This window comes from Pinus tabuliformis, chromosome 2_1, assembly GCF_031772625.1.
Source record: "Pinus tabuliformis cultivar Carrire ecotype Pingquan chromosome 2_1, CPIR1, whole genome shotgun sequence".
Classification (NCBI taxonomy): domain Eukaryota; kingdom Viridiplantae; phylum Streptophyta; class Pinopsida; order Pinales; family Pinaceae; genus Pinus; species Pinus tabuliformis.
The window spans coordinates 887754378-887763797 of record NC_142299.1 but is presented as its reverse complement, the minus strand read 5'-3'; positions in this window follow the sequence as shown (position 1 = coordinate 887763797).

Here is a 9420-nt window from a genome sequence, read left to right as displayed (position 1 = left end):
GGCATCCAAAGTACAAGTATTGACTTAAAACATATTAAATATATACTAAGACAAAAGGATTTGAAGTCACTACATAATAAGTTTATTTATATATAATTTTGCAGAGTTTAATTATAAGTATAAATTAATTTATTCCTATAAATTAATGGACAAGTACAACTCTAGGTAAAATGGTTTTTTAAGCCAGAATTCATAAATAAAATCTCTAACAAGATTGTCATTTATTTTTTATGAAAATGCAATTTTGAATGCAAAAATGTATTCAACACCCTGAAAAACCCATGAGTCACTCAAAATTTGTGAGTTAAACAACTTAATCTTATTGTTCTTAAAAATATCTACCCCATTTTCGGTAAAAATGACCAGAAAAATTTCCCCAAAAAGGGTCATTACCTGTTAGAATACTCATAAATTAAATTTTTTGGTAAACGTCAATAGGAATTGATCCAGTCTTATCACTGGTCACATCAATCTCACCGGTCTCACGCTTAGAAATTTATGGAATGGCTTCCTGACCAAGCAACCTAGCTTCACTCGACCTCCCTGAACTGTACCCTGCATAGTTTCAATGCTCTAGTTGTGACCTTCCCCCTTGGCACTGCGCAATTGCACAGTTCCTGTCTCCCACGATTGTTGCACTACATATTTCTGTGCTCAAGCTCCAACCTTGACCTCTAGAATTGTGCAATCCTTTCTCCCAGCCTAGCCCTAACTGCATATTGTGCAATCACAAGCACCACAAACCCATTCCCTCAGCCTCTAAACTACACAGTTTCACAATAGCCCAACCTCCCTTGTCTCCAAAAATTGTGTAGTGTGTTCACTCTGGGTCCATCCCCTCTGTAAAAATCCTTGTTAAAAATACATGTAAAAATATATAAGGCCACAGTGATGGGACACATATTCCAAGCTAAATGGTGGGGGAAACATTCTAGTGGGTGTTGATTCGGTTTATTATGTTTAAGGGAATTGGCAAAGACAATGGCTAAGGTTTTGGAAAGGCATGAGGCATTAATTGGAATTTTATTTATGAAAATAATGGAAATTAGGAGAAAAGGAAGGTGAAAGGTCATAGGTTTCACGTGAGGAGGAAAATGAAGGAAAATAATGGAAAATGAAGCAAATATAGGCCTCATTGATAAAAAGGCTTATGAGGATCAGTTGGTAAGCTTTTGACAGGTTTTGGTGGAGCTCTTTTCTCTTCTCTCTCTCATACTCTTGGAGACTTAGAGTTTTCTTGTAGCACTCTTGGTGGGTGTGACATACTTCGATTCTTGGAGCAAGAAGGAAAAGGAAGAGCAGGAAAGTGCAAGAGGGAATCAGGATCAACAACTACATCAGATTTTCTTGCAGGTACCGAGTTGCATGTATCATTTCTTCACTAGTTTTAGCATGCTTGGCACATGCATGTGGATTTTTGATCATGATCTATCATTGGCATGGAGGATTGCCTAGATTGATAGTGGATTTCCTAGCCTTATCATTTCATGGATAGCCATGGTGATTGTGGGTTACTTTCAGTGTTTGTTTTTTGGTTGGTTCTCATGTTTCCTTAGCTTGGGTTGCATTATTATTTCCTGGAAGCCCTGGTTGGACAAACACTCTAAAAGCCTTGTAATAGCTTGGATTGAGTTACTAGTCTTGGAAACCTTGGTTGGAAAAATACTCTAGAAGCCCTTGGTGGGTTGAGTTACTAGTCCTGGAAGCCCTGGTTAGAAAAGCGCTTTGGAAGCCCGACGATAGCTATGGGTGGAGTTACTCCTAGAAGCCTTAGTTGGAACAAATGCTCTGGAAGCCCTAGAAGGCTTGAATGGAGGCCAATTTTAAGATGGTTTTGTGATGTTCGATCATGAGGTGGAATCATTGCTTGATGGGTTGAGGTGGATGGCCTCTGGAAGCTTTGGATGATTTTTTATTGATGTGTTATATGAGATCCCACATTCATGCTTGGAATATGGCATGAGGGTGAATGGCTAAAGAGAGATTTGGCTCAGCCATTCTACGGTTGGGTGGAACATGGAAGTCCCATCTCTGGTGTGGATTTTGAATCATTAATGAAAGGTTATTTCTCCTTGTATTTTTATGAGCATTTTGATGGATTATATGTGATATATATGGATGTACTTTGATGAGTATTTCTGCTACTATTATGTTGGTTATGTATGTGTTTTATGATAGTATACATGTATGGCTTTTGTCATGTTTTTACTTATAATTGAATGATCAATGTATCTATGACCTATTGGAAGGAATGGAAGTTGTTGTATTGAGGCATTAGTGATTCTCAGCTAAGTATGAGACCCCTATGCTCAAAACCGTTATTTACACCTGTAGATTACATATTCATGATATGTTTGACAAAATGTTTGTCATGGCTAGTAGGGATCCACTCAAGGTCTTAAACAAGTATTTGCGTTAATACTTTCATTTCCATGCTATTTTATTGTTCTGAAGAGATGGTTCAATTATGGGCAGTGACCTGGGCTCTGGGCATGGAAAAGTGGCTCAAATCTCGAGGTCGTTGGTAGAGCACTAACAAATTTAGTCTCTAGTCGCTGGCAGACAAGCCTGTGAGAGTGACTTTTGGTTTCTAGACGATTTCATGCCTATAGGATGAGAGTGATTAAGGCTTAAGTTGTCTAAAAGTTCAATGGGACCCAAGGGAAAGTTATCTAATCTATTGGATTGGTTCCTGAGGGTCCAGTAGCTGATGTTGAAATTATGCATGGTGTGTTTCCATCGATTCCACTTCCTTAACGTGACTTAGGAGGTTGAATCGTATCATAGTGGCCTTTCATTGCATGTTTACCCCAACTGGCCAGTTTCTTGGGTAAATTTGGGAGGAGGGTGTTACAAAGTGGTATCAGAGCATGGTTGCGCTCTTCTTGGGCTGTGTATTGGTCATGCATTCATGTTGGTTGTGTATGTGTTCCTTATGCATGTATTCCATGTGATTGTTGCATTTGAATGGTGTTGATAATTCTTGTAGTGATGTCGCCATGTGAAGGTTGAAGATGTTGTCATGGAGTAGGTCTTCATGTGTGTATGGTTTATTATGAAGTGTTAGGCATGTCAATGTTCACATGTTATCAAGTGCAGTTGATGTGGTTGTTTTTGTCATGCATGAGGTCATGGTTTTTGTAGTTGATACAGTCATGCATTGATGACTCGACTCTAGCTAGAATGATGTGTATATGGTTTTGTACTCATGTGTTATATGTCTATATGAAATCGTTTTGCATGTATGGTCATGGTTATAGTCATGCATAGTAGGTTAAAGATGCCTTGTGAATTCATGGTATGAAATTTAGGTAATCATGGTGCTATTGGTTTTTATGATGCTAATGTGTTGGCTGAGATAGAACAAGAGATGCAGAACATTAAATTGAAGTTGCAGCATTAGAGCTCGAGGCAAGAGTAGATCGCCATACATGTATTGTATGTAGGGAAGCAGGTATGTAAGTTAAGGATTTTTATATGCATTATGGTTATGTGTATTCCTTTCATTCTACTGATGTTAGGTTACATACATGATAAATGTTAGTTGATTAGTGTAGTTATATGCACATGTGTCAGATAATCAAGAATGATAGTAACCTATGGATGTATACATTTTATTATTGTTTTATGTTAGATAACTTGAGGATTATGTTATATTTTATTGATGAGTATGTTATAGGCTAACTTGTTGTTTTTAAATGATAGTAGCTTGATGATTAGGGTTATTACATTAAGATCTTGATGTTATATGTATCATACTAAGTTGGAATGGCCATGCAGATGGCTATGGTTGCGATATTCACATACGAGCTGATATATTTGTAATATGGTGTTGTACTAATCTAGATTGACTTTGCATATGTGAATGAATGATAATTATGTATGTTATGATTTAAAAGTGTTAGCTAGTGACTTATTTTGGATACCATGATCTTATTTGTGCTTGAGCTGATGTGTTGTAAAGTTATATCGTGCTAACTAGATTGATTGTGCAGACAAGATCACCTCCCCTGAGATACATTAAAGTATGAGTTTTCTTATGTCGTATATTTGGTACTTGACTATTTGATTATGTTGTCTAGTTGATTTATTTAACATGGTATGGTTGCAAGTTGGTTGAATGTTTGATGAATTGCATAATATGAGTATGTGTTCAAATGATCTTGTTTTAAGATGGTTGTACTTATACATATGTGTTGAGACAGTTGATATGTACTTGAATGTAGTTGACAGTTGTAGCATTATGTCTAATGACTATGAGTTGACTATGGGTTATGACATGATTGTTTGTAAAAGTTGATTTCAAATTGATAGATATGATTGTCTTGATATTTGGAACATGTGGTTGACATGTGTGAGCAGTTGCAGGGAACATGCTTGGTATTAGTGTGACAAGGTAATAGTTGATGTGTTTATATAACTAAAAGTTGGGTGATGTGACAGTACATAACAACCCTCAATTGCAACAAGGTAAAAAGGGTAAACGAAAGGAATTGGAAAAGAATTCCTTTGGTTGTGTTTGGAAACCCTAATTCCAAATGAATGAGTGCCTTGCATACAAGAAGTCTTCTTAACCTTGATTTGGTCTGAAATTATGTGGATATGTGCTATAGTCATGAACATGTACTTGACAGGTATATTAGCCAATAGTTGCAGGCGGATTTGTCAAGGGAATTGAAGTCCCTTGAGAGATGGCATGGATGTGTTCAGTTGCAGGCAATGTGTTTGGCACAACAAAGTAAGGTAACTAGTATGTCATTATGTTTATTTATGCACTGGTAGTTTTGTATTTATGGAAATATGATGCAAGGGATTGCATGGCAAGGAAAGTGCCATGAAATTATGAAGAAGGCTTGGGTTGAGCTTTCCTTGGGAACCATGGGGATTGCGTCATGGTGTTTGTTGTTAGTCTTGTGCTTTTGGTATTTTGTGATTGTTTCACTTGAATGGTCATTTTGATTGTGTCTGGTGCATAGCTATGCCACTTTGTTTGTGGTGTTGTATTGTTGTTGGTTTTCTTCTTATTTTCTTCTCGGTCTTTCCTTTATTGTTTTGAGTGTCTTGGGAATTAGTTGGGGAAGGAGGAAATTTAATGGAGCTCGGGAGAGTTGTGTGGTACCCAACAAGTAATGTAAGACTCAGATGAAGCTTTGTGCATGAGTAAGCGTAGCGAAGGTAAGACTATGACATTGATTTGGATTGATTGGGTCCATCATGGTAAATGGACAATGACATGACATTCATGAGAAAGGTAACCAGGAAAGGTAAAGTAAATGGATCTAAGGGGTCAGGTGCCTTGGCTATGTTGGGAACGATTGTTCTAAATGTTGTGCATGCTATGCACAAATAAGGAATTTCTCTTAACCTTTCTCTTATGTAATTATGTTGGGATCATGATTATGTTGATGTCTATATGTGTATACATGTATATATGTATGTTGTTGACTGACTAGATCATTATTATTTTATGTTGATGTTTATATGTATGTATGTGTATGTATGCATATCGTTGCCTAACAAGATCATGATTGTTTATGTTAATGCTTGTATATGTGTATGTATCTATGTATCTGTGTCACTGTCTGACAAGGTCATCAGGAATCGTTCTTGTGGAGGAATGATTTCTTACATAAGAAAATGACATGAAGAGGTTCCTAGTCTTATGAGGAATCAATTGGGAAGAGTAATCATGACAAATATATGAGGTCAGTATCATGTGGATATGAATTGATATTGCATGTTTGTATTATGCCTATGTTTATGTTATGATAGGTAATGCTAAGGGATGCATCAACGAAACGAAAGCAGTGCGGTCTGCTACCTATTAGGACAAGCATGGATAAGACACTAGAAGCAAGTTTTCTGGTAGAGACTGTGTGATTTTGGATGTGTGGTACTATTGCTGTGCATAGGTTTTATATGTTGTACATGTTGCATCTATGATGTTGTGTGCATGCAGTGTTGATGTTGTATGCCCTCATGCGAGGATGCTTGGCCTGAAACTCACCTTTAACTTGCTTTATCACCAACTCAGAGTCACCATAAACTGCAATCTTCTTTGCTTTCAGCTTGCGAAGAATTTTAAGGCCAGCAATGAGAGCCTCATATTCTGCCTCATTATTTGAACAATCGAATGCTAGTTTATAAGAACACACTCTCACCTTGCTTGGGACTTTTTCTCGGGCAGAAAAGGGACTTCGAATCCACACACCAATACCAGCACCATCGCTGCCCACAGCGCCATCAAAATCCATGGTCCGAAGACCATCTTCATCTTCTTCCAACTGTTGAAACTGTGTTGCCTCTGTTTTTTCTGTTTGCTGCCCCTTAGCTTCAGCTGTTTGCTTCATGGCAGCTGGCTTTTCTTCTCTTTCCTTTTGTAGAACTTATCTAAAATTTTCAGTAATCTCTGGTATAGCCTCTGCCTGAACTAACTGACTATCTATCTCATTAAAATTATCAGCAAACAAAACAAACGACTCCAATATGTATGTACATAATTTACAGGATGATTTATTGGCTTTTCTTTGCTAGTTATCATGTATTTCATCTTTTGCTCCTGATATAACTTTCTCATTTGACCGAAGACTGGAATTGTAGCATAAGAAAAATCTAGCTGAAGTGTACCTTTCAACTTAGCTCCCCAAGACCTTGAAAGAAACATACCAAAACGAGGAGGAATATCCGCCACAACCACATCCATCAAGACATTCTTAGCTGGAATTTGATCTAGGCTTACCACCAAGTCCTTGATCAATCCAATACACTTTACCCGGCTGGAATCAAATGAATACAAATCATGATATTTCCTTATGATGTCTAATCCCAGCTTTTCCATGATTGCTTTCGGCATCAAATTGTGCGAACCACCCGAGTCAAACATAGCATTATGTAAAACATACTCGTGCAACCTCAAACTAATATAGAAGGGAGGAACATCACTTTCAGGAGACTCACCATCTAAAGCAGGCCCAAAAATTAATTCAGGCTGATCATCTTCTACATTCACCGTGTCAAGCATTGGATCAATATTCAGAATTTTGGAAATTTGACCTCGATAGCTGGTGTTTTTCATGATTTCAGTCAATGGAATAGACACTTTTAGCTTTGAAATTTCATTCTCCAAACTAAATGTTGAAACCTTTTCACCTTATTTGGCCGGAACTTCTCTTCTTTCAACTTTATCCCTCATTGTGCTTGGTGGCTGATTTACCTTATCTGCTGAAGATGATTGACCTGCTGGGGGATCAATTATCTCTTTTTCTTTTTTCTGTGGGGAAGCTGAATCATGTTTTGTTGAAGTATCTTTCTTCTTCTGAATGGGATTTATGGGAAAAGCTCGATTTCTTAATTGTTTCTGCTGAGCGGACAAAGCATTGAGATATCCTCTTTGGTACTCCTCTGATTCTTCCTCAAGCACGGCATCATTTGATAAGATATAATTCTCATCCTGATGGATGATAGAATTTCTCACAAATTCTTCTTCTTCTGTAATATAGGTAGGCAAATCATCAGGAGTGAAAAAATGATTTTCCTCCCCTAGAGTATCACCTTCATCCTCAGATTCTTGGCTAACAAAATTCTGCTGAAGAGGAGGTTTTACTTGCTGCTGAGCTGCTAACTCTTGTGCCCTTGTTTCACGCTGCTTAATTCTGTATTGTGGCTGCTGTGGACCTCGGAAATTAGGATTGCGAATCTGCGGCTCCGGCTTGTCGAGATGAGCCTTTTCGAGCAGCCTTTCTACCTTTTCTACCTTGCGAAGGAGCTGATATGATGTAGAAGCTTCTTCTTTGATTGTCACTCGTTTTTCGGCTTTCATCCTTGCTCTTTTATCATTCAAATTCGCTTCAACACTAACAACGATTTTCTGCATATCCTCCAAGGTAGGCAGATCTCTATCTCGCAATGAATAAGCCATCTTCGGATCAAAGCCATCCGGGAATTTGAGAAGAGTTGATTTTCTAGATGGTATTAAATCATCTGGAATAGCATTGTAAACTGTGTTAAATCTGATAATGTAATCTTGGACAGACTCACCATGATTGCATTTGAGATTGTTGTACTCGGCATTGATCTGAAGTGGATCCTTTCTGATTTCTCATCGATCTAAAAACTGCTTCTCAAGTTCATCCAATGTGGGTATGCTCCTAGCTATCAAACCTCTGAACCATTTTCTTACTTCTCCTCTGAATGTTTGCACAAACAAACGCATAGTTACATCTTCTTCATCTATCTCATATATATCAAAGAAAGTTGTCATTTTGTCTATATGCTGCTGAGTGGAAACACCTTGAGGAGTGCCATCAAACATGGGAATTTTACTCTGATAATCAGCTGGCATATCATGCAGATTTTGAGGAAGAGTAAGAGGGGCAAACCGGGCAGCCATTGCTTTAGGTAGATTGGGTCTAGGAGTAGTAGGTGGAGTAGGTGTAGCTGTAGTATGAGGGGTATAGGGAGGTGTAGGCGGAGGAGAAGCAATATGGGATGAAGAGGGAGAATTGACTGTAGATTCAGGATGTGTGACTATAGGGGATATAGAAATAAAAGGAGGATTGGTCTGTTCGTGCGGAACTGAAGCCATGATAGTAGATCCATGATTTCCAGATACAGTTTCGAGGAAATCAGCAAGATTAGTGACTTGGATATCTGTCTGAAGGTGTCTTAGGATGAAATTTTCAACCAATTTATTGTGTCTCTCAATTTCAAGGGCAGTAGCAAAATTAGGGTTGGGAACTAGAGAATCAAGTGCACTTTCAGATTTGGTTTTGAACAGGGACAACTCAAAGCTCTCGTCAAAATCGATGTCTTCAAGATACTTAAAAACAGCTGGACATGAGTGAGATTTGAATATATGACTAGAATCTGAAGCCAGCTTGGATATCAAGGAACAAATAGCCAATCAGCCTGTGAAAACTCTCAACTTATCATCAAAAGTTTCAGAGTTTACAAATGTACTGGGGTAAAATGAAAATGAAGTGTTGTATTCACAAGCTCACGGAGATGGACTGAAGCAGCGTTTATCTACTTCCACTTATGCAAAGCAAAAGCGTTTCGAAGGCTACCTGGCATAACTTCAGGCTCCGTCTAAGACTTATGAAATAAACACATCAACCCACAAACAAGTTGTTCTCCCCAGTATGGTCACCAATATGTTAGTGCTTGAATTTGGCCTCAGGCTGAAAAAGACAAAATCCAAGGCAACATCAAACCACTTAGCCTCGTAGCTATCCCTACGGGGACAGGAGAGGGCTCTCTCCGGGTCTATCTCGGCAAAAGGTATTCAAAGGGCTCATATGACCAATAAAGAACATTGATTTTAGGCTAGTAAACTGATAAGGAAAGTTTGATTTTAAATTTTTAGGGTTTTGTTGGAAAACTGAGCACGACAATTTTGGGTGCGGGGATGAGACACAGTTT